This window comes from Hipposideros armiger, unplaced genomic scaffold (assembly GCF_001890085.2).
Source record: "Hipposideros armiger isolate ML-2016 unplaced genomic scaffold, ASM189008v1 scaffold_6, whole genome shotgun sequence".
Classification (NCBI taxonomy): Eukaryota; Metazoa; Chordata; class Mammalia; order Chiroptera; family Hipposideridae; genus Hipposideros; species Hipposideros armiger.
In genome coordinates, this window is record NW_017731356.1 from 2,695,250 (window position 1) to 2,721,987 (window position 26,738).

General features: G+C 42.1%; 1 long non-coding RNA gene across 2 annotated transcripts in view; it reads right to left on the bottom strand.

The window, feature by feature from the left end:
- Positions 1 to 26,738, bottom strand: part of LOC109385460 (uncharacterized) — a 207,421-nt gene that overhangs the window by 109,967 nt on the left and 70,716 nt on the right. For both annotated transcript variants that reach the window (XR_002124628.1, XR_002124627.1), the window contains exon 4: positions 11,450 to 11,514. This is a non-coding gene — a long non-coding RNA (uncharacterized LOC109385460). The remainder of the gene's footprint in view (positions 1 to 11,449; positions 11,515 to 26,738) is intronic.

Sequence of the window (26,738 nt, forward strand, 5' to 3'; positions counted from 1 at the left end):
CTCTCTCTCTCTCTCTCTCTCTCTCTCTCTCTCTCTCTCTCACACACACACACACACACACACACACACACACACACACACACACACACACCAGGATTTCCTCTTTGCTGCTTTACTGCCACTGCTTTGGGGTACACGCAGTGAGCTGGAAAGAGTCCTTCTGAGGTCCATGTGGAAAGCCCAGCCTGAATGCTCTGGAGGAAAGGAAATGGCCCAGCCTGTCTTAGCACCTTTCTTCTATCATAAGTCTGGTTCATTTTATTTGAAGTCAAAATGGCATGTAAAGTACGAGGTATGCTCCCAGTACTTCGAGAAGAAGGGGAATTGGGCAGACGCAGGCCACTCACGCACACCACAAGAGGAACGCCCAGCGGGAAAGACAGCCCTGAGGTTCCGGCCAGATGTCTGTGGCATCTTGCACCTTCCCAGGACATTCTTGCTGGGATCAAGGCAAAGCAGATGACTGGCATGGGCTCCTGTGATGGAAACTGAAACTATCAGGGAGCAAAAGACACAGGAAATAAGAGCTCCCTCTGGACACTGCTCTCGCAGCTGCCTCTAACAGCGAGGCAATGCCCCATTTTCTGTCACAGGCCCACCGCTCAGCCTGAGGGACTGAAATCCCAAAGGGAATTTGGCCCCGTTTCCTTTGCAGCTCTTGAAGTGCAGTGGAGAAGGGCTGCTCCCCTCCCAGCCTTCCTTTCCTCCCTGCAAATGGAAGACTTTTGGGAGGAGCAAAGGCTCCCCTACCAAGTGCCATAGAAGGCAGATTCCTTGAGACATGGATTCGATGTTCCTTATATTTGAATCCCTCCTTCCCAGAAACGAGGCACCCGTTTAGTAGGTACTTGATACATGTTTGTGTTTTTTTAATGCACAAACTGAGTAAAGTGTGTGTGTGTGTGTGTGTGTGTGTGTGTGTGTGTGTGTGTGTACACACACGCGCATGCACATACAGGTTGCTGGGAGGAATGAACAATTTGGGAAGGCAGCTATGCTCACCACGATACAACGCACACAGGAGTTGCTGTTGTTGGAGCTTGTCCCCTAGGTCAGGGTGCCAGGCTCCGAACTACCCATTTTATATGAGACATCCCATTCCTTCCTTCCACCAGTCCTACAAGGTGGGTCATCAGAACTTCTGAGAAAACGGAGGCACATGGAGATTCATGTCACATTTAAGCTACTGGGGGTTACTCTTTGAATCGAGATCTGTCCACTACAAAGCATGGATGATGATGGAGACGCTCAGACAATGGGACAGGCAGAGCTGTACTTACAAGGTGTGAAGCTGGGCAGTCCCCTTTATTATATCATTTTAGGAAAGGATCCCCCCAAATCAAATTGTTCCCACCTACTGACTGATAGACCAAATCCATTGAAGGCTCCTTTCTGAAGGAGCCCCTGGGATTCAGAATCAGAGTGGAATAGTGTAAGAAGACTGAGGTTCAGTCTTTGGAGGTACTTCCAGCATTGCATCTGACTGGATACGATACTGTGTGAGTCAGCTTTGCCTTTCTGAGCCTCAGTTTGTTCAACTGTCAAACAGGGATATGTAACATGACAATGGTCTTGACTCAAAAATTAAATTAGTTAAACGTCACCAAAGAATTTGAACTCTGCTAGATTGTTAAGGTCAGGGACGCTGTCTTTTATCGTTGTAATCCCCCGAAAACCTGAGAAAGCGCTCAACAAATTTGTGAAATGGAGGAACTAGCATAATTTTTCATCAAATTCTATTTTTCTAGGTTCAATGTAGATAACTGTAGCCATGATCAGTGGCCTCTTTCCTTCCAGTGGCCTGAGGAGGTGGCAGTAACTTAGAGGGCATTGGCTATCTGGTATACCTAAGGAGAGGGCTTGAGATATGTGGGTTTGAGATATGTGGAGGCACCCAACTTCAGCAAAAACCCTAGAACCCAAGGCTAACGTGGAAGTAGCAGACTGCCCACCTTCAAGGGCACAAGTGTGCCTGGACAATGACCATACCAATGATGACCAATACTGACCAATGACAAAAAGACATCCTGACTACAGACTGCCTAAGATTCTCATCGTTCTTCAGTGATACCAGGGAGGTGAGAGATTACCTCTCTCATTACTTCCTACCAACATTCCAATTCCCAGAATTTAATTTTCTACCATCCTGATTGGAACAGATTACATGAGACTTAGAACAAAAGCATGAGCCATTTATTGCATCCTGGCATGATGAATGAAAGTTCAGACTTGTTGGAAAAGCACTATATAACTTTTGACCTAGGAGTGGGTTAGAGAGCCCATATAAAATGTATGTAAGTGATTTACCAACTCATGAAGAAGCTTCTTAATAAGTGTGGCTACATGAAACTCTTTGGGAACCTCTGGTGGAGACCACGCCCAGATATTATTTGAAAGCTTCAATTCCTGCTTTATATTTACATTATTGTTTTCTATTTCCAAAGTGCTTTCTGCATATTAATTAACCTGAACCACACAAGGTAGGATGACAGACAGTATTACCATTTTACAGATCATGGAGCATGAATGACACACACAAAGTAAGAATCTAGCACTTTTGACTCGTCAACCATCTATCTTTAAGAATGGTCCAGAAAAGCTGTGTGTGTTCCCACAGACTAGCAGTTATTGATTCTGAATGCAAAGCTCATATGGCAGGTGTCTTGGCAAACAGGAAATGGATGACAGAGCCTTCTAATAACTGTAATTTTAAGAGGCACATCAAGAAGACATGATTATTGGATGGGGAAGAGATGACTTCTTCTCCCGTGACCATGGCACACAGTGGGGAGAAAGCAGACAGCCCACTTGGGTGTCGGAACACAAAAATCCCCTTCCATGTCTACCACTTAACAATCCCCTCTCCTGCTTCCGGAAAACAAATAAACATGTCACAGTAATTGAACAAGGACACCTGAGGTTCTGGTCATCACATCCTCTTAAAAGGGGGCAAGGGGAGGTGGGGAAGGAGGAGGAGGAGGAGGAGGAGGAGGAGGAGGAGGAGGAGGAGAAAAAGAAAACATTAGAACAAACAAACACCAACAACATTATTTTTCTCTTTGTTCCTTTGGTCTCATCACAGCCGTATCACCAAGCTACCTGCAGACATTGAGTCTGAAGGTGTGTGGAAGTGTGAAGGGCAGCCTTTATGATTCTGACAGTTGGTGACACACAGCCGTTGGGGTCAGGGATTCCACAGGCTTTGTGGGTCTACTGTCAAAATGTTTTCATTAAGGAGAATACAAAAATTAACCACTCTCCCTTCAAGCCTTGCCTCCCCTCAAATATTTTCCAATGAAATGAAGTCACACACCCATCAAGCCCTGCCATTTTCCGTCGGTAGACTGTTTCTCCCATCCATTCTGCACACTTCCCTTCTTTTTTCCTTGACTGTTGCCAAAGCGTCAGAACCACCCGCCCTCTCGTTCCTCAGCTGCGCTGCACACTCGGCCTCTGCCACAGCCCCGTGCAGACCAGCCCCACTGGGCCTAGGTATTTTGATTCCAACCGCAGATTGACTGACCGTCCATCCTCCCGTTTTCCTTCCAGGGACGCCAGTGGTTTAAGCCAAATACTGCGCAGCTCTAACCACTTGAAACAGAGCCACCAATTAAGACGCAGACAGCTCTAACAATGGGAGGCAAAGCTCCTGTTCTGAGAGTGGCCAGCCTCCTGCGCCCTGACAAGCCGCCATTCCAAACACACTGGAGACTAAGTGGGGCTTTGGTGGAAGGGTGGTTAATGGAGTGCTGGTTCCCATGGACAGGGCCCACTTTTCCATGCGTCATTTCCAGAATACCCAAGAGGAATTATAGGAGTGGCCAGATGAAAGGCTTGGTCTGAGTGATAAATAGGGGTGAGAGAAGCAGAGACTAGCTGGGTTCGATGAGCTGGTTAGACGGGGACTTGTGGACACTAAAGCTGGGCATCGTGCCCTCCATGGTGTGCGTGTAGGCTGCCTTTACTTGGACTCTGAAGCCCTATCTTCACAGGCTCGGCCTCAGTGTCCAATTACACACCACAGAGCTTGGCTTGGTCCACTTCGGTTTCTATTTGTCTACAGATATTTATTGAGCACCTTTGACGTGCCAGGCACTAAAGCCAGATGTAAGCAATGAACAAGATAGACGTGGTTTGTCTGTCAAGCCCTCAACATGGTTTGAGTGCAGTGGGTAGAAACAGAAAACTGACAAATAAACAAGGTTACTTCAGGTCATAAGGAGGGCTATGAAGAAAAAGCAAGGAATTAACATGGAGAGACGCTAGCAAGTGATTGGGGTGCTAGAAAGTCCCTTTAAATTGGGTGTGCGGGAGAGACCTACCACGGTGGAGGGTGGAGAAAAATGTGGCTAAGACCTTAGCAAGGAACACAGGAAGATATGGAGGAGGGGCGCCTCACACCGAGCATTTAGAGAAGAGGGGGCACCACATGAGAGAGTCCATGGCAGGTCCTTAGGATCTGTAGGTCCTGAGGGAGGTCACGTGGCTGGAGCATCATAGAAAGGGTAGATAGAGAGCAGCTCAGAGGAGGGCAGAGAAGCCACCAGAAGCCAGATGACCCAGGACTGTAGGCCACGGCAAAGAGTGAATATGTCATTCTAAATGCAAGAAGGAGCTTTGGGACAGTGTGGCCACCAAAACCACATTCTGCTTTATTCACTCAACTCAGTAGTCCAGGGTCTAACGTTTGTGTTTGACAGTTTCATAGCGACATTAGAGAAATCCTAATCTTTGCTCAGTGTATATTAAACTATAAGTGTATATGATCGAACTATAAGTAGATAGGCTTGCAAATCATTCACTAATGGCTCTTCACATTATGCTTTTTACGGCAAGAATCTGTCCTTGTCTCACTGGGCATATCCAACCTAACAGCTTCTCATAATTTACCATTCTCCTTTGGCAGAAAATAAACATGAATTCAAGCAAATGGCTTCTGGAGATAAATTCTACCTTGGTCAGTAGTTATCCAAAATGGGAAGGCTGTAAAGGATGCTTTGCTGAGAAAGGGTTAGGGGATCTCGCTCTCAGTCAGCTATTAGATCCAAATAAAGTTTTATGTGCGAGAAAAACAAATTGAGATGCCAACGCAAACTTCCCAGTGTTAATAAGAAACTGTGTGTTAAGTGAGGCAATGGACCTGCAGCTAAACACTGAGCAAAAGCAGAGACTCGGGCCTGGAACTAGTTTTCCCCCAAACGTACATTGAACAGTTTCCGCTACACGGTTTTACGGGAGTGCCTGTAATCTGACATGTCCTAGGCATCTGGGTTCATGAATATTCAGGTGGGCAGAGTGCTGAACACTTTATTGAATGATGACATCTGGCACTCTTGGCTTAAGTGATGCTTCTAGTCCTGAGAGAAATCGAACAGGTTACTACTAAGAATACAGGCTTTTACATAGGGTCCGCTCATTCATGAAAAAAATCCATCCCTGGTCAGTCCAACGAGTTGGTTTTTTTTCTAGGTAATGACTAGGTGTCAGACACGCTAAGGTCTAGAGAAATAGGAAGTTTCATATTTACAACTTTGTACCTGATATTCATCAGATTTTTTTTTTGGAAGTTTTCTTTGTTTCTAAGCCCTAGGTCCTATTCAAAATATTGACTCTTCCTGTGTCTCTGAGACATTTTGGGACTTTATTTGATAAACTGCACAAATCATACTTTAATAAAACTCTGAAACTCTAGGATCTCAGCGTTAAACTGGCCCTAAAACAATTTCTGGAAATGTATGGAGCCACAGTGAACTAGAGATCCCAGCTCCAGGCTGTGTGGCCAAGGACCCTCAGGGGCGATTGATGTGTGTGAAAATCTTTTATACTTCTTGTCTTTCCACTTCTAAGGCACAGCAGGTACAGGCACAGATAGCAGGTAAGGCACATTTACATTTCTAAGTCCTTGTTTCTCCTTTCAAATTTCATGGCCATGCCAGGTGGTTGGTGCCATAAGGAATCCATGCTTTAAAGTGTAGGTTCCTGTATGTTTTCTTGGTATTTGTGCCTTACTGCTCCTGAGAACATAAATTCTCTGCACTGGTGCTTCATTTCTGCACTAGGAACCGCCCCCCCCCCCAATCCTGAATATAGAAGCCCCATCAACTCAGGCCTTAACGACCATGGTACCTACTACACATAAGCCTTTTCTCTAAAAATACCCAATCATCCAGAACTGATAGTTTGCATGGAAAGTCCATCACATTGTTACTTCTGGCAGGCATGGGTGTTTTTCTTTGGCTGGCCAGGCGAGTGGCACTTCCAGCAGCATGGATAACGGGTGACCCTGCCGCAGTCCTTCTCCTCGGCCTGTCAAAGTCTTGTCTGACACAGGTAAACCAGACATGACTATATAAACACACCGGGGCTTTCGGTGCAGCCTCTACATTGTCACAGCCCACCAGCGAGTGTCCCCAGCATGTCAGTGAGTGGTTAGAACCTTCTGGGCCCAGCACAGGGTCTCCCCACAAGACGAGATTTTGCGAGCAGAGCTTTTTCTTCGAGGTATATGTGTTGCTGAAAAACTAAGCTCCCAAGGCTTCAGGTCTAATTCTGCCATTTATTTCCTCTGGCCATTTCGGGTTGGACAGGCTCCCTTTCTGGAAACTTGGGCCCATTCCTTTCCAATTGTGCTTCTGTCCCTGTCCCGGCTCAGCCTTAAGTGGGTTTCCTCTGATCCATATACTGGCTTTCTCATCCTGGATGCTTTTGAGTAAAATTGTAAATAGGGATCGAGGCTGCTTTTTCATTTCCTATTCCATGGTATTTGTGAGAAGGACTTCTATATACTGCCAGAACACCCTCCCTAAATTTTACATAGAACTTCTCTCCAAGAAGCAGCCATTGGTTTTCCAAATTCTGCTAAAGCTGATTGGCAAACCATGGGAAATTCAGAAATCTGCTCTGCAAAACAGTCGTAAGTATGAGTCGCTGCCCTCTTCTCTTTTCTATCATGCTAAGTAGCCCATCTTTGTTTTCCTCTAGACTAAAACTCTCTTAAAGTAACAGTGAGCACAGTTTTCACTCAGCACTGAGCCTCTAGCAATGAGTATTTGTTGAATGGAATTTAAAACCAGCTTCATACACTCATTAGACTTAATCTGGCCTTTTAACACGGCCTGATTAATTGACGGACCTTGTCTTCCAAGTTTCTAATTTAGGGTACTCTTTGTATTTTTCAAGCCTGCCACTTCTAAAAATAGGAGGCTGAAGAACTCCATCCATCCCCAAAGTGGTTGAAGTGTTTGAATTCCAAGGTAAAAATGCACATTGCCTCATCGGCAGCCTGAGGGTAGATTTCTGTGTGGCTCTTCTCAATAAATTCGCCTTTGGAAAGATCACCTAGGATTATGCAGGAAAAGCTGCCCTTTCTCCTTAGCTAAAACTAAAACCTCTGGGCTTCATGAAACACAAGATGTCTCCCTTGCACGAGATATAGTGCAGCTGGACAGAACTCTCTGATGGGTTTTTTATCAAAAAATGCCCTTGCCTCCTTTGCATTCCCTGAAGCACTGGGTAGCTGCCAGTTTAATCAGAGTCTGTAGGCATCTGGTAAAGCTCGGGTTTGATTGCCTTGGTCAGGTTGGGTAGAAGCAGACCCAGGAATCACTCTTCCAGGCATGGTTTCTCTATTACTACCCATCCACTCTGTAAGTGTGTCCACTCTGTGAGTCCAATCATCTTGAAAATTACCCTCTATGTTTCCATTGCTCACATTACCTCAGCTAGTCAGTTTCGTAGCTACTTGGAATTTATGTAGAATATTTATTAAATTAAATCACACCGATGGGCCCCAGGATCCATGGACTTCAAATACATTTATAGTTGATCATTTGACTACGTTCTTTCCTGAAAGGGAAAAGAAACAGTCCAAAGGCTATCTCCTAGGAGTTTCCAGATTACGAAAAGGCAGATCTTGTCAACAATCCATGCTATTCATTGAACAGAGCTCTGTCTGGCCTTGAACGGGATGAAGAGCCGTAGAGAAAAGTGCTAGCCCTTGGTTACCAAAAAGTTAAGAAGTGTGACTTCAGCGCCTTGTTTGTTTGTCAAGACTAAGCATAAGCAGAGTAATTTTGGAGTTAATCATATTTGCAATCATATACAATATTTAGGCTTGCATTTGTGTTCACCATTACAATGCTTTGTTAATAAGAGGCTCTTGACCACGCCACTTTCCAGTGGAACTTTCTTCATGGATAAGTGAACTGCCTCAGGCAGACAGAGACTTATTTGAACCAGTTTGTTTCAGAATAAGAGAAAGTTTTAATGTCTTCATATCTTTTATCTTATGGACAACTTTCAAACATTTAAAATGTCCTGGGAACATGTCTAACACAATCCCTCTCAATTTAAAAACTCAAAAAACATGTGAGAACTTATTAATGGTGACGAAGCCCAAGGGAGGTTTTTAACTAAGTAAATGAGGCATAAAATTATAAAATTGTACAAGTATTTTCCAAGCAGACATATTATTACCTACATGCCATCCATCTACACATACTTCTCCTAGAAACTCCTGCAGGCTCTCGGAAAGGAACAGGACAAGTTTTATACTATAAAATCACAAAGAAGTCCCAGCTTGAGAAGATACACAGTAGAAGCAGAAAGCTATCACTTAGCAGTATGTTATATTCTATAATTTATCTTATTCTTTTATTGTATGGTGTATTATTAATCCTATGTTATCGTGGTCTCATTGACTAGATAATGTAGCATATGGACAGGGATGACATATAATACCCTTTTTAAGGCAAACAGTGAAATATATTATCTCATGGAACCAAATGCTGAAACTAGAGTTATGAATCCTCTCAGTCTGTCTCCCTTCACTTTTTATTCTCTCCTTTTCCCTTTGTGTCTTTCTCTGCGTGCCCGTCCCCTTCTCTTTGGCGCTAAATGTGGCTGCTCCAACTCTCAGGTTCACATCTCAGCTTAGACACAAGAACAGAACTGAATCAAATACTAATTTTTGTATCTGTTGTAAAAATGCAACACCATGTTCCACTGCCCCACTAAGAGTCACTGCAGCTTGAAAGGCTTTAGTCCATAGATGAAATGTCAAAACAAACATCTTGAGTATTTAAAAATATATGTGAAAGAGATTTTCTTGGTTAACACATTCAAATAAAATATGAATTTCAGGAATAATACAGTAATGAGGCAAATGAAATTCCATATACTTCAGGTGGAAATGTAAAGGGGTGTTAACCACTTTAGATAACAGGCCTGCAGTTTCCTATAAAGTTAAACATACATTTACCATATAATCCAACTTTTCCACTCCTAGGTATTTATCCGAGGGAAATAAGACCATCAACTCACAGAAATATATGTACACCAATACTCACAGAAATTTTATATGTAATAGCTCAAAACCGGTAACAACCCAAATGTCCATCAAGAGGTAAATGGATAAACAAACTGTGGTATGTCCATACAATAAAAAGGAATGAACTGTTCATACATACTACAACATGGATGATTCTCAAAATTATTATCCTCCATGAAGGAAGTTAACCAGACGAGAGTACATATGGTGTGATTCTATGTATGTGACGATATAGAAAGCAAACTAACCTATACTGACAGAAAGCAGATCAATGGCTACCTGTAGAAGCTGTGGGGCGAGGAAGAGTAGGAGGGCGAGATTCTAAAGACCTATGACCTATACATCGGGAACTGCGATACCCTGTGGAGAGAAAGTTAAAAAGACCTAAGTAAATGGAGAGATATACCATTTTCATGAATGAGAAGATTCAATATTAAGATGTCACTTCTTCCCACATTGATCTACAGATTCAATGTAAACCCAGTCAAAACAGCTTTATTTTTGTAGAAATTGAAAAGCTAATTCTAAAGTTTCTATGGAAATTCAGAGGATCTAAAATAGCCCCCTGATATCACTTCTCAGCCTTTTGGCTAAGATCAAGTGTAATATCTGTTCTTATCAGTTTAAAATAGCCTCCTGATAAAATCTGAAACAGAAAAATCAAGTTGGAGGACTTACATTACCTGTTTTTCAGCCTGTAAATCTACATTAATCATCACAGAATGGCGTTGGCAAAAGATAGAGATGTAGATCAATAGGATAGAACTGGGAGTCCAATACTAGACAAACTCATATTGGGTCAATGTTTTGTAACAAAAATGTCAAGGTATTTCAATGGGGAAAGGATATTTTTATCAACAAATGGTGCTAAAACAATTAGATAGTCACAATTTAAAAGATTAAACTTGACTCTTACTTTCAATAATATAGAAATATTAACTCAAAATGGATTGTAGACCTAAATGTAAGTGCTAAAACTATAACCCTTCTGAAAGAACATATGAGAAAATCTTTGTGAACTTCAGCTAAACAAAGATATCCTAGATTGGACCACAGAAATCTGCAAATGATAAAAAAATTTAAAAAATACATTGGAGTCCACCAAAATTAAAAAGATTTGCTCATGAAAAAACAGCTTTAAGAAAATGAAAAGGCAAGCCACAGACTAGAGGAAAATATTGCCAAAAAGATGTATCTGACTAAAGAACCTACACAAAATACATAAAAATATTTATATCTCGACAATGAAACGATAAACAAAAAAATAAGCAAAATATTTTAACAGATGTGTCACAAAGGATATATGTATGTGATAGACAAGCACAGAAAAAGATGCTCAATGTCATTAATCATTAGGGTAATCCAAATAAAACCACAATAAGACACTAAAACAAACCCATTAGAACAGCAAACATTTAAAAAACTAACCAAACCAAAGGGTGGCAAGGATATGGAGCAACAGGAGCTCATACACATTGCTGGTGGGAATGCAAAATTATACAAATAACTTATGTAGTTAAATATAGATATACTTACCAGATATCCCACCAATTCTACTCTTTGCTTTTATTCAAGAGAAATAACACAATCCACCCCAAAACTTGCACAAGTGTTTATAGAAGATTTATTTATAATAGCCCCAAACTGGAAACCACCCAAATTTCCATTAACTAGAAATATTTTTAATCAGACCTAATTTTGAAAAGCAAACAAACATGTTCAGACCTGATTGGAAAGCCTACAATCACATATTTTTCTCTGTGTTTATAATCATACCCAAATGTCTTAACTGTCAATTAAAAAGTTTTGATTTTTTTTTTTTACCAGAATTTAGAAGACACTCCTCTAGGTACCATTAATACCACTCTTAGAAAAGGGGAGGGCAATGAGGCTGCCATTTTGGGTTTTACTGTTCTCCGTCATCACCATACACACAGCATAAAGCGAACAGCAGCTTTAAGCACGGCCTCCAAGCCAATGCCATTTTGTTTCTGTAACCAGGCTTTCCCGTGTTTCTCTCTCCATGTCTCGATGGGAGGGAAACTTTTCAAGTGGACACCCATGCCCTGGACTCGACAGAGACACCCCCCGCCTACTTGACAAGGTTTGAGTCACCAGTACCTCATGTCCTCATTTGGGCACCGCAGCTCGGCAGCATTTTCAGAATCATCTTGAGGAGAAGCCAACTAGAAGAAAACATGAGAACTAGTTAGGAAGCAAGCCTTTCCTTTGATGTGTGTTCGTCTGAAAGTCCAGTATCTGATGTGGGCAGATTTCCATCTTCTAACACACACACACACACACACACACACACACACACACACACATGGCCTTTAATACAACCCTGTTGTTTGAACAAAAAAACTTTCATCTTTAGCTGATCCAATGATGGAAAGCTACTTGGCACGGACTTAATAAAACCTTCGTATAAAAGCAGCCCAGTGCCAGAGCTTCCATATAGAGCGTAACTTGAGGACCTATGCTGATCCTGGAAGAGCCGTCTGGCTTCTAGAAGAGGCCAGTAAAAAGAAGGGAGTGATAAGGCTAAATGGGGAATGCTAACGGGGGAGCTGTAAGCATGCCTTCACATTTTGTTTCGGATTTCAACTTTCACATACGCCCACTTATGATTGGGCTGCTCGGTGTCACAATGAATTCTTGAGATATCCAGAACTGCTTTTTTTTTTTTCTTCAGAAAAAAGGTATATTTGGGCTACAAAAGGATGAAAACTAGTAACACATGAAAAAGCGATAGAACCTACGAACTTAATAGTTTGTATTAACTGAATCTAACAGAAGCACAATTCAAATCCTTTGATTATCCAAATTTTTCATTTTATCAGTAAAATTCAAACCATTTTCTATGTAGTATTTAAGAGGAAAACATAAATGTCTTTTCTTTAAGTCCAACCAAAGGGAGGAAAAAAACATTAATTTCTGGGAAAACACACACGCACACAGGAAACTTGCTTTTGAACAACTGAGAATCAGGTCCCTGTTCATTTTCTCTAAAGAGCAGGCAGCACACAGCCTCGCCTTTCTCCCTGTGCCCTACGTCTAGCCTAGAGGAAGACCAACGGACTCCATTTGGGAAAGCTCTTGCATTCCACACAGCCCTTGTTCAAGTCTCCCTTTATGAAGAAAAGGCACTACCAACTGAAGAGATCCTTGTCATGACCTCACCCCGAAGTAGAGGTGGTCCCCTAATAGCCTGCGGAGCAGCAGGGTTTGACCTAGTCACTACCTCAGTTATTGAGTGTCCTTCAGAAATAAAATATTCAGGAGAAGGCATTCGGGATCTCGAGCTCAGTGATGTGAGAGGCTCCCGCGTGGCAGGAAGACTCAGTCACAGAGTGCCAAGTAGATGAGGCAACGCACAAACTAGGTCACAGGAGAGATGGAAGTTTTCAGTTACCTAGCGGGAAATGAGTAAGTAAAATGAAAGTGCGGAAGACGCAATGGCCGTAAAGGTTTACTAGATATTGTGCCTACTCAGAAGCAGAAATGCACTGAAATGCCCCCTCTAATCTTGTTGACGCAAAGGTGAAAAATAACTTATTGTTCCTGTTTCTAGAGCTACATCCTAAATCTCATCAGGGGGCTGGAAGTTATGAATATTTGGGTTTTTAGCATAGCAAAAGCCTAATTTATGAATGTCCCTTAACTCCTAGGATCCACAAAGCCCTGCCCAGCTAGACTTTGGAGCACAAGAAAAAATACACCTTTTATAATATGTTTGAGGCACTGGCTGAGTGGCTCAGTTGGTTAAGAGCTCACTCAAGAGTTCGAGCTCTGAGCAACAGTGGTTCAAGTCCTGGCCTGAGCTGAGCTGATGCTGAGCTGCCAACAGGTGGCAGTATGGCTCAGCTAAAACAATTAAAAAAATATATATATATATATACATATATATATATATATACATATATATATAATATGTTTGTACCAATTTAAATATGCTCAAGGAAATAACACACTCATCTTGGTAGGAACGCTTCTTTGAATTCATGAAATCACTGAATTAAATTTTTTTAGCAGTGAAATTTTATAACTTTTCTATACCTAAAATAATTGGAGTTAGGCTAACGACATGTTGCTTGCTCAAGTGGCATTCGGGGAACCTATTTTGTGAATGCAGACAATAATTTTAATTAGACATATCAACTATTTTCACTTAGGTTGCTGCTGTAATTTGTGTGGAAAAGTTTTTTCACTCAAATTGCTTTAAAATTCTATTTGCAATCTTTTCAAAAGGCACAAATTTATTTCACAAGCTGTTTGTCCTCACCCTGAGAACTTTAACTATGTGAGTTCCTATCCAGTGAATCATCAATTATAAATTAAGGCATTCTAAATTTTCCTGAAGTGACAACTATCATGCGTATATTCCATGTACTTTAAGTTTTGTACCTTGACTGCATACAGCTGGAACCTACATTAAATTATCACCTTCCCTGATCACTTCATCTAATGTGTTCAAGCCTCCTTAGTTTCAACACTCCTAATCTCCCTTCCCAGTTACTTTTCTCTTTAATATTTATCATTATCTAACATACTATAGAGTTCACTTTTTTCTTATTTGTTTGTTTGTCTCCCACTCTTGACTACAAACTTCATGAGGGAAACATTCTTTGTGTGTTCAGTTATAATCCTATCACCTGGAATCGTGCCAGGAACATATTTGCTCAATAAATAACTGAATAAATGAGATGTGTCTGAGTTTTGACATCCTTTCATATAGAACACAGACACTGATTTGAGGAATTAAAGGTATACTTGGTTTACCCACTACCCACCATATTTCACGGAGCTAAGAGAGAGGCTCAGACAGCCAGCAAACCTGGTTTCTTCCTTCCCTGAGGATACCGCCCAACTGGGTAAATAAAAAATGATGACCATTACAGAAGAGGAAAAAGTGGCTGACTACCCTTGAAGGTGAGAGATTGTTGAGGAATATCTCCATGGAAACCTTCATGTGAGCTAAATCTGGAAGAAAGGGTCTGACAACATTCCATGGCAGGTCCAAACTAAAACATGTCTCACCCTCAGGGACACCACCAGAAATAGTTGAGGGTTATGTAGCTTTTCACATGCTATTCATTAAGTGGCCCAATATGCATAAAATTTGTTCAGTCCCATCCTTAATTTAATCCCATAATCTAGTCAGCTGTATTGCTTCTTTCCCAAACCCATCTCCCATAATTGAATCACCTTCTGCAGTTACTGAGAGAACTGTGAGCAAGAGTACATACACAAGATCTAAGGGCTTCTGTCTTAAATTCCTTGAAAACTTTAACAAATAAATTTAAAATATCATAAACCCTTCTCTCCACAAATCTGAAACTCTGATTTTTTAAACAAGCTTTTTTTATTACTTTTGTGAAGATGATAACTTTCCCCTCCCTGTTTGGTTTCCAACATGACAAAACTTCACCAAACGGAAAAGCCACAGCACCGTTTTAAATTTCTAAGAAAGAACCAGGGAGACAACAGGCAGAGACCTTCCTCTAACCTGAACTGTCTCAAAAAACCAAAGATGCTACCAGCAGACTCGGAATGAACCTCTGCAAACTGGTGGTGAAGCCCATCCCGCTGGCCATGCTCATAGGCCTCAACCTAGGGCGAGGAACTTTGTCCAGTCTCTAAAAATCAGTCACGGATGACGTGTGCCTTCTGCAAGATTCAAGCAGTGTGACCACACTTCATAAGAACGCCTCAAAGGGTATTTTCCTGGTACCCAGAAAGCAACCATTTATTTTCCAAAAATAAGAACAAGGCGTAATGTCCTGACACGGTTTCACTGGCTCTGAGCCTCTCTCCGTCGATACCTAAAGATGGACGTGAGATGCACGGGGAGCTGGAATGACTCCAGGTCTGTCTGTATTGATCGTGGGGACTCAGAGCAGCTCTTCTGCCATGGGGCAACCATTATGAGAACAGACAGGAAAATATTTGAGGTTTATAAGAGCTAAAACTTCTTTTAATGTTTGCTTATTGTGGGACTGATTAAGTAATGCTATTAACCCTGTGTACACCAAACCAACCACCCAATCAACCAAACAAACAAATAATAAAGCCCTGTGAGGACTAAGAATTTGACAAAGAATTTTTTTTTTTTTAGCTGAACCATCCTGCCACCTGTTGGCAGCTCAGCAGCTGCTCAGCTCAGGCCGGGAATCGAACTGCTGTTGCTCAGAGCTCAAACTCTTGAGCGAGCTCTTAACCAACTGAGCCACTCAGCCAGCCAGGGCTAAGAATTTGGATCAATAATCTAGGGCTTTGACAAATGTATCTCAGAGTAAAAAAAAAAAATGACAGCAGCTATTCACCCTGGTTAAAATCATGGAAGAATTTAGTCCTGGCCAAAGATAGCACAGACTGCAAAACGGAGTCTCAGGCAAATCTCTGTGTCCTGTGGGATTCCTGAAGTCACAGGAAGTGTTCCCTGGAACCCACTGAGGGTTCCACAGCGCCGGTTCCATAGGCTCTGAGCTTTCTCAGTAAAGGGAGCAGTAATGTCCCAAATCACCTTGTGTGTCCTGGGTCCAGGTAAGTTTGGACTTAAGAGAGAATAATTATGGGTGTGATGTATCTCAAAAGTGTAAGCTGCTCTGTTTTTGTTTGTCTGGTTTTTGTTTTTCAACTCTGTGTGTGCACCACACACATACACACATACGTACAAACCTAGAAGAGTTTTCATCATCTCCTTGTTGTTTGTTCCTCAACACTAGGCTGTGATGTCAGGTGGTTTACATGAAGAAGTGGGTGTCATGGAAGTCGGTGGCACAGGTGTCTGTATGTTTCTTCAAACCACACAGCTTGCCTGACACATAGTGAGAAGCTGTTTAGCGTATGATGAGACGCTCTGAGGTGGCCATACAGGATTGGGTCATTTCTAATATTCTAGTAGATGTAACAGTGTGAAGGTTCAGGGTAGTCCAGTTTACAGAAAACATTTCACTCTGTCCTGAAACCCCTTGAGGAGGAGACAGTCTACCAGATATCTCACTATTCCACCCGGCATCCATTCGACCTGTGTTCACAGAATTCTTCACCCAGTGAGTCTTTTGCTAGGAATTGAGAGAAAAAAAGAGGGAGAGAACAAGAAACTCTCTTTTTTCTTGACTATAAACCTGGATCCAACGGGGCTTGGAGTTACTTGTCATCTTTCCATCTCATGGAATGTAAGAATGAAGCCACTACTTTGAAAAAGCAGAACTGAGATACGAAGAGCAATTAAGGTCTACTGGCATCTGTCAAGTCCCTGGATGATACAGTTATGTCTAAAACTGGTTCAACCCGCTACCCTTTTCGGTTAGGAAAGCCAAAAAAAAAATCAGCCTTCTCTCTCTCTCCCTCTCTCTCTCTCTCTCTCTCGTTCTTTCTCTCTCTTTGTTAAAGCCAAATTGAGTTGGGGTTTTTTTCCATTATTACATAAGACAGAGCTGATACAGATGCAGAATAACTGAATTGTCAAGGTCTATTCCAAAATTAAAGTTCCCAATGTTCTGGGGATAATCACATTATGAATTGGGTGTGGTGTTTCACAAGCAAAATTAAAATCTGAAAGAAAATAATATAAGATATCAATCAAGTTTAAGAATTAATTTTTTTAAACCTACAATGCTCCATCATTGGAACTATTTTGGAAGGTAAGTGGAGGGATGCATAGAGAGGGGCCGACTTGGAGGTGGTCAGTGATGTTGATATTGCTGAGATAGCTGTGGTGTTGGAGAAATGGGCTTCTGAAGTAGAAACTCTCTCTGCCTTGCACAAAATGTGGAGTACTGTCTCGAAGCCACTGGAATAGAGGGTATTGTCAATGCCCTCACTCATGATGTCTGACTCACATGTTTCTAGATTATAGGGGCATACTCTAACAGCACAATCTCTTCATAAGAGGTGCTGTGTCATTTTGGCTCTTAGATTGCTTTTAACATTTATAGGTGCAGTGAAATTTAAAACCACACCGAGAAAATCTGTAGTTGGGTGGTGACCTTTTGGGGACGGTGTTGAAATCTGGTTCATGGTTAAAGCAGGGTGTGGTTAAGAGGGCCAGGGATGGAAAATTTTCTTTTGGCAACTTGGTAGAGATGTGGGGTTACACTGCCAAAATGGCCACAAAAATCTGTTGCCAGAAGAGAGAAATAAAAAGTCTAACAGCAGCTTTAATCAGTGCCAGGCACTGTGTTCAGTGCTTTATGAGTGATCTCATTCAATTCTAAAAGCAATGTAGACTTTATATTGCTGTGCACATATTACAGATGATGAAGTGAAAGCAGAGAAGTTAAATAATTTGTCCAAAGTGTCACAGACAGCCAGTGGTGAAGGCTAGGTTTGAACCCAGGTCTGCCAAATTCCTTGCCTCATGCTCTTACCAACTCAATGCTAGCTGTTGCCACTCCTCTAATTTAAAAACAGGATTCATAAGCCCTTTTCTGCTCCCTTGCATGCACAGGACTAGCTCCCCCACCCCCCATGATTCTCATATCAAAATCCTTTTTTGAAACTTAATATACATGAACATTGACTCACAACCATGGAAATGTGTTTTAATTTTTCCTGGAATTTTCCTTCTTCTCTGTCCCTCAATCTGAATTATCACAAAGAAAATAATTTTTCTCATTTGCCTTTGAGTTAAAGAAAAAAAAACAACAACATCTAATTTTTTGAAGCATAAAATCTCAAGGTTTTTTTTTACAGCAGTGAAGATTTTCAAAGCCTCCAAAATTTAATGAAGGCAGAAATGGGATCTCTCCTGGCTTAGCCTGCATCTCTAGATGTGCCTGGAAATCAGGGCCTGTTGCTCAAAGTCTCCTGATACTGTCACTGTTAGGAGGGGTAGCTTTCTGGGGTGGCCCGTTAGCTCAGGTGGTTAGAGCACAGGCTCATAACACCAAGGCTGCCGGTCCGATCCCCACATGGGCCACGGAGCTGCGCCCTCCACAACTAGATTGAAACAACTACTTGACTTGGATCTGATGGGTCCTGGAAAAACACACTGTTTCCCAATAAAATTTCTTAAAAACAATAAAAATAATAATAATTATATATTTTTTAAAAACACAAAAAACGAAGGGTAGCTTTCAGGAAAAAGAGACTCACTCTCACAGCTGCTGTGGAATGGGTTAAGAGCTGCTTGACCTTGGCTGAGGAATGACAAATGCACGTGCTTGTGAGGTTCTCACACAGGATACTTGGGAGTCTATTTTACTTCTGATATGAACACATCCTTAGCTTAGGCAAATATTGATTAATATTGAGGTGTCAAGAGAGAGGGAACATCTTGGCCAATCAGAATCAATTTCATTAAAATTTCATATTGGTTAAGGAAGACTGATTGTTTTCTGTTATTTGTTAAATTTTTAAAGCATCTTTAAACACTGGGGGGGTTTTTCTACATTAAAATTTCAGGGCATGGGGAGAGAGCCAAGATGCTGGAATAGATGAACATTGTGCTTGCTTCCTTCTGTGAACACATTAAAATTACAACTAAATTACAGAACAGTCAACTTGGAGAACCATCTGAAGTCTAGCTAAACAAAAGGATATATAACCAAGGATGTACAGAAGAAGCCACGTTGAGACTGGTAGGAGGGGCTGAGACACAGGACAGGCCCCAAATCTCCGTGTGGTGGTTGAGAATTAAGAGGGAGATCTCTGCTGTGGAGGTTTCCCAGAGGAGCAAATGACTCCAGCCCCACACCAGGCTCCCCAGGCCAGAATACTGGTGCCAGGAAGAAGAGCCATACAACATCTGGCTGTGAAAAACAGTGAGGAGTCTGACCATGTGGGTGGGACAGAGGCTGCGAGAAACCCAGCTGTCCTCTTAAATGGCCCACACACAGACTCATTCGTTCCCAGGCACTCACCCTGTGCTCCAGTGGAGGGACGATAACTCGGTGGATGTTAGGGGGCACCAGAGGCATATGGGGCACAAACTGGGGTGTGTGGCTTTGCAGCGAGGACTGGAGGACAGTCGCTATTTTCTCTGTGTGGGGTCCTCCTTTCCTGCTGCCGGTAGATGGGTGCCATCTTGCCTGTGTTGAGTCTGCCCCCACAGGCCAAATCTGAATCTGATTGGTCTGGTGAGCTCTGCTAGGACCTTGTCCCACCCAACTCCCCCAATGCTGGAGGCACTTTCTTGGGAGCAGCCAGCCCCGCCCACATTGCACTCTTTCTTGGAAAACTGTAGGAGTCCACAGCCCCAGGTGGGCCCCAGGAAGGCAGCCACTGGCCTTGGTGTGCTCTGAGACTTTTGCTGAGTAGCTCCAGGCTCAGCACTGGCACCAAATTATAGTTTACATTAACCAAGTGACCACAACTCTTCCCACTTTAGTGACTCTCTGAGACCCTGCCTCACCCAACTTGTGTACGGGACAAGGCTTTATCAGTGGCTGAACATCAAGGGAGCCAGCAGGTGGCAGCAGGCCTTGGGGTATCCTGGCTTTTTTTGGAGCTACCCCAGGCCCAGTACTGGTGGCAGATATTCTCGGTTCCTAGCGTGGCCTCTCCTACGTGCCTCCAGGTTTGGCACAAGTACCGAACAACTACAGATTGCTCTGTAGCTCCTTCCAGGTACTTCCCGGCCAGTCACAGGCAGTGGGTGACCTGGGCCTGTACCAGAGCCCCTCCCAAGAGGTCCCAGAACCAACATACTTGGAGGTTGGCTTCACGCAACAGCAGAGTACTGCCCAATTAGCCCCACCCTTTGCGGCACACACAAAGGGTGATCTCAACAGGCACCAGAGCCTGCTGGGGCAAATCCCACTCAGTATAAGCTGTGGACTTGGCCAAATCCCACAGCCAGTTAGCCTGAGGGTCAATCCCACCCACCGACATGCCAATAGCAATCAAGGTTCAACTATAACAGGAGGGCACACACAATCTACACAGGGGCACACTCCTGAAGCACCCAGAGCAGATGACTAGGGACACTGTGCCAGGGCCTCACAGGGCACCTACTAATAAGTCCCCCCAGCCAAGACTGGGAGACATAACTGATCTATCTAATGCATAGGAACAAACAGAGAGGGGCAGTCAAAATGAGAAAACAAAGAAATATGTCCCAAATGAAACAACAGGAGAAAACTCCAGAAAAAGAACTAAACAAAATGGAGGCAAACGACTTACTAGATACAGAGTTCAAAACAATGGTTATAAGGATGCTCAAGGAACTTAGTGAAAACTTCAACAAAGATACTGCAAACATAAAACAGGATTTGAAACCATAAAAAAGAACCAGTCAGAGGAACACAATAACTGAAATGAAGAATGCACTAGCAGGAATCACTATAGGACTAGATGAACCCAAGGATCGAATCAGCAATTTGGAAGACAAGGTAGCAGAAAACACCCAATCAGAACTGCAAAAAGAAAAAGACAATCCAGAAAAATGAGGGTAATTTAAGAGCCCTATGGAGCAACACCAACTGTAACAACATTTGCATCATACTGGCACCAGAAGAAGAAGAGAGAAAGCAAGGGACTGAGAACCTATTTGAAGAAATAATGACTGAAAACTTTCCTAACCTGGTGAAGGAAATAAACATACAAGTCCAGGGAGTGCAGAGAGTCCCAAAGAGGCCCACACTACGACATACTATAATTAAAATGGCAAAGGTTAAAGACAGAGAGAATCCTAAAAGCAGCAAGAGAAAGGCAACTAGTAACTTATAAGGGAGCTCCCATAAGCTTGTCAGCTGATTTCTCAACAGGAACTTTGCAGGCCAGAAGGGACTGGCACAAAATATTCAATGTGATGAAAAGTAAGGACTCTACCCAGCAAGGCTATCATTTAAAATCAAAGGACCGATAAAGAGCTTCCCAGACAAGAAAAAGCTAAAGGAGTTCATCACCACCAAACTAGTATTACAAGGAATGTTAGAGGGACTTCTTTAGGTGGGGAGAAAAAGATTAAAATTATGAATAAAAATATGGCAATAGCTACATATCTATCAACAATTACTTTCCATGTAAGTGGATTAAATGCTCCAATAAAAAGACACAGGGGGGCTGAATGGATAAGAAAACAAGATCCTACATATGCTGCTACAAGGGAATCACTTCAGGTTGAAAGATACACACAGACAGAAAGTAAAGAAATGGAAAAAGATAGTTCATGAAAATGGAAATGGAAAAAAAAAAGTTGGGATAGCAATACTTATACCTGACAAAATAGACTTTAAAATAAAGGCTATAACAAGAGACAAAGAAGGACCCAGTAATCCCACTTCTGGGTATTTATCCAAAGAAACCCAAGATGCTACTTCACGGAGACATGTGCATCTATATGTTCACTGCAGCATTGTTTACAATGGCCAAGACATGGAGGCAGCCTGGGTGTCTGTGGATGGATGAATGGATAAAGAGTAGGTGGTACATATATACAATGGAATATTGCTGGACCATGAAAGGAAATGGGTTCTTGCAGCAGCATAGATGGCCCAGGAGGGTACTGTGCTGAGTGGAGTGTCAGAGAAAGACGGATGCAGTGTGATTTCACTTATATAGAGAATCTAAAGAACAAAACAAACAAACAAAATAGAAACAAACTCACAGATACAGAAAACATTTTGATGGTTGCCAGATGAAAGAGGGTTGGGAGTGTGAGTGAAAAAAGGGCAAGGGATAAAGTAGAAATTGGTTGTTACAAAGCAGTTTGGGGATATAGGATAAGGAATAAAATACAGTCAATAATATTGTAATAACTATCCATGATGTCATATGGGCAACAGATTTATTGGGGTGATACATGAGAGGGGATTGGGGGACAGGGTCAAAAAGGTAAAGGCATTAAGAAATACAAATTGGTAGCTACAAAATAATCATGGGGATGTAAAGTAAAGCATAGGAAATATAGTCAGTAATATGGTAATAACTATGTATAGTGCTAGGTGGGTACTAGACCAATCAAGGGGGTCATTTCTTAAATTATATAAACGTCTAACCATTATACTGTACACCTGAAATTAATATAAAATAATACTGAATGTCAGCTCTAATTGAAAAATTTTTAAAGGGGGAACAAAAGAGGTTCAAATTTCCAGGTATAAAACAAATAAGCCATGGGGATGTAATACACAGCATAGGAAATATAATCAATAATATTGTGATAGCATGGTGTCAGATGGTTGCTGGCCTTATCATGGTGATCACTTAATGTTGAATAACCGTGGTGTACCCCTGAAAGTAACATAATATTATATGCTAGCTACATTTTTAATAAAAAATGTTTTAAAAATTTGAGGGCATGGAAGGTTATCATTTCTCAGAATTAAACATTTATATCTCTTCCAAACATATTGAGGGTGATATAAACCTCCCATTGCTGACCACTCAATTATCACACCCAAGTTACCTATCTGTCCATTCATACATATTGTCACTTTAGGCCAAGAAGTATTGTCCCAAAACCAGTATGTGCTTTGGGCCTAAGACTTTTCAAAACAAACTTCTCTCAAACATCCAAATATTCTGGAAGGAAAGCAAGGGACGGTTTTTAAGAACTTGAAAATGAAGGTGGTCAGAAGGAACCCTGAGGAAGGGTAGCTCTGATGTTGGGGAAACTAGAGTCCAGTTTTACAGTGGCCAGCAGAAGCCTCCATGCAGAGAGAAGAGGAAAGCCCCAGCACACTGTCCTGAGGAGGCAACACGGGGTTAGAAAGCATCTTTCTGGCGACTTCCCACCAGGTGAATATAGCACGTGGCCTGCCTCTGAGAATCTAACCCGAGAACATTCCTTCTCCCAAATGGCCTCAGCTGTCACGTTGGTAAGCAAGAGAATTTCATTTGCCATTGAACTGTGGTCACATTATGTAAAGCAATAACTACCCAGAGAGCTGTCACCATGCCCTTCATGAAGACAGTGGAAAATCTGGCATGGTTGCCATGGTAATCCTCCTGGCAAAACAAAGGCATCCTATCACTATTGTTAAATAGTATTAAGACTCTGGGTGGTCTCTACCCCAAGGAGTTGATTTCATGTTTCCTTATAAAGGCACCATCAAAACTTTTTCAAAGAGGTGTTAGATTTAAGAATGGAAGTAGATAATAGGAGATGAACCTCATTAATATGAGATTCCTACTCTAACACACTCAACACAAAATTCAGTCTTGGGGGAAAGATATAGCTGGGAGAATACGGCAGAGAGGAGTCAAACCCAATTCAAATATGTTTATAAGTGCAGATAAAACAAAGGATGAAGTTTTTCAGTTTTATCACTTCATTCCTCTTAAAAAAATTAAAAGAGAGAGAAGGGGATAGGAAAATGTGATGCATTTTAAGGCACTCATATGCCAGGAAATGACCAGCTTTACAACGATAGATTTTTCTATTCTAGACAGCCTTCTCAGATACTGAGATCAACACAAGTAGACACACAAATGGTTGTCTATCATCAGTGTTCATTCAATAAGCAGGTATTTCAATGCTGTTTACTGGGGGAATCATTGATTACATTTCAAATAGGATTTTCAAATGAAAAAATCATGTCATTAATTGAAGTTCCCTTTAGGGAAAGAAATGATGAAAAAAGAAATTGGAAGCCCTATTACCTGGCCTAAAACATTTGGATGCATGTCCCAGTCAATGCATAAGAAAAGAATGAAAAACCTGCTCTAGAAGTCTGTTCTTCGCATTCTACAACTTTCCAAGAGTCACACAGCAGCTTCATCTTATCCAGGCTTGGTGAAAAGAGGCATCAAATCGAGGGGCTGAATGGTGGCCCTTTCATGTGGACCGTTCTCAAGGACTTGGAGAAGGATTCTGAGCATGAGGGTCCGTGGGATGCCACGGGGCAGTCAGCTATGCTGACTCCTTTGTAAATGCATACGTATATATTTTGCTTTGCAAAGTTTCTGATAGAGACAGGGTGATTTGGAATAAATTAAAAAAAAAGTAAGTGGGTCCCTCCCTCAAACTCAAATCAAGACCTCTTTAAAACTCGAACAATATTTGGCTAAACATGCTCTTAATGACCCCAGATTTTGAGATTTGGGTCTGTCAACCCATCAACAATAGTGGGTAAGTGCTCACCGGGTACAGTGTACTGTTGAGGTGAGGGTTCTATAGGGAGTTCCAAGGAAAGGACATATTCTGGTCCCAGTCCCCTGAGAGCTTATGGCCCAATAAAAAAGAGCCACTACATAACTGCTTACAAGAAATGCTAAACTAGAGCAGGCTTTCAGCCAAATTGCTAAAAAATAAAAATAAAAAAATTTCCCAAAGCTATTCAATTAGCATGCTTGTTGGCAGAGTCTGTCCTTTCAAGGATCCCTCCCTGCCTGCTTTGTGTCTTATGTGGACTCTCAGTAGCCATGGACTCCAGGACACTGCACACAGTCCATGTCCTGTCGCAGAGCGGGGCTGAAAGCTGGTTTGTTCCTTACTTGATATTTATGCTATCTCTCAGGCTGGCAGAAGTCATTATTGCATTTCCATTATAAGAATTTTCTGGCTGGAGAAAGTCAAATGAAGTTGCTATTAACTTCTAACTGAGCCTAGAAACCAATGCAGCATTGCTGATGATTGCTCGTTCTAATTATTTGCAGATGGCTGCAGCCGGGTCAATGGGCAGATGAAATGGCAGAATTTCAGCACTGGTGTTTTTTTGTTTTTTTTTTTAATTTGTTAGCATCCAATTTGTTTACTGGTTACTTTAGTTGATTTATTTGGACGAAGGGAAATAGAGATGACAGTGACTATGCAAAAAGGAGGACATGTGACTCACACAGCAAATATCAGGATCTTCAGTTTGGGTGGGACACAGTATCATTTGAACCACCCTCTTACCTTTAGGCGAGGCCATCTTTAGACTATTGAGACTTTTCTTCTATCACCTATCTTTCTTTCTTTCTTTCTTTCTTTCTTTCTTTCTTTCTTTCTTTCTTTCTTTCTTTCTTTCTTTCAATCATCTATCTACACACATACATATCTTTACAGAATCTATATGTGTACATATCTGTGTGTGTGTATTCCATGTGTACACAATTGCGGTAGCCAGTTATACTGCTCACTCCCATTGAAGCACGCCTCCCCCTATGGTTTCCATGGCCTGTGTAGACCCCGCCCACATGGACTCTGGGCTCATTGAAACACAATCAAGCATGATGCAAACAGAGGCTTGATAACCACTTGCAGATCAGGACTTATCATCTTGGAACATTTATTATTGGAGCCCTGAGCCACAATGGAAAGCAGTCTATCCTGCCTGTGAAACCCGGGAGAGAGGAGGAGGCCTCGTCATCCCACTGGGGAGCCCACCTGTGAGAAAAGAAGCCATCTTCAGCCCTTGTACAGCCGAGCCTGGTCAACACACAAAACCATAATAACAATACAATGTTTTAAGCTGCTAAGTTTGGATAAGCGGCGGTGTGACATGGTGACAGTAACTGACACAGCCATGGGTGTGTCTGTGTGTATGACAGCCCGAGAAATTTCCCGACTTTCCTCAAATTTTTGTTGTTTTTTTAAAATTATAATGTGTTTAGTAAGTAAAACAAAGAAACTTTACATGTACTTTTTTAAAAAAAACACTATTCCTCTTTTATTTATTTATTTATTGTTTTGTATTATTCCTCTTTTTTTTAAAGATTTTTATTGGGGAATTGGGTGGTTGGGAACAGTGCTGGGAAATCGGGGGAAGGGGAACAGACAAGTGGCTGTCCTTTTGTTCTTCAGTCTAGTTGTGGAGGATGGTGCTTCACTGGCCCAAATTGGCACCATCATTGCACTGTTACCGGGCGAGGCAGATCAGTCGCTGACTTCTGGACGGCCGCTCATGGCGGCTTGAGGGCTGCTCACGCTGGCTGCTGGCTACACACGGCAGCCCATGGCAACCCACTTCAGCAGGGGCTGCAGCCTACGCCGTTGCCAGCAACTCACAGCAGCCCAGCTCCAGGTCCAGCTGTTGTTCAGCATCTTAGCTGTAGAGGGCAGTGTCACTGGCCCTCATATGTGGGATCCGAACTGGGGCCCTCTGGCATTCCAAGCCAGCTCTTAACCATCGCGCCACTCAGCCGGCCCTACATGTACATTTTAACATAATGAAAAAATAATTGTGATGCAAACACCTGTGTAACCAGGACCCAGGTGAAGAAATAGAAGATCACTAGCACCCACACCATCCAGTATCCTCTTCTTTCATATAACCACTCCCCTGGGGGTAACTGTTGTCTTGATTTTTGCGACATTAATTGTTCAGATTTTCCTTATGGCTTTATCCCTAATGTATACACTCTTAACCACATGGTTCATTCTGCCTGTTTTGAACTTTCTATGATTTGCTTCATTTGCTGAACTTACATGTGTGATGTCCATCCATAGGTATAGTTAGCTTATTTCCACTGTTGATAGCATACCTCAGTTTACCTCTAAATGGGTTGTTTCCTCTTTAGACTAGAAGTGCCCTCA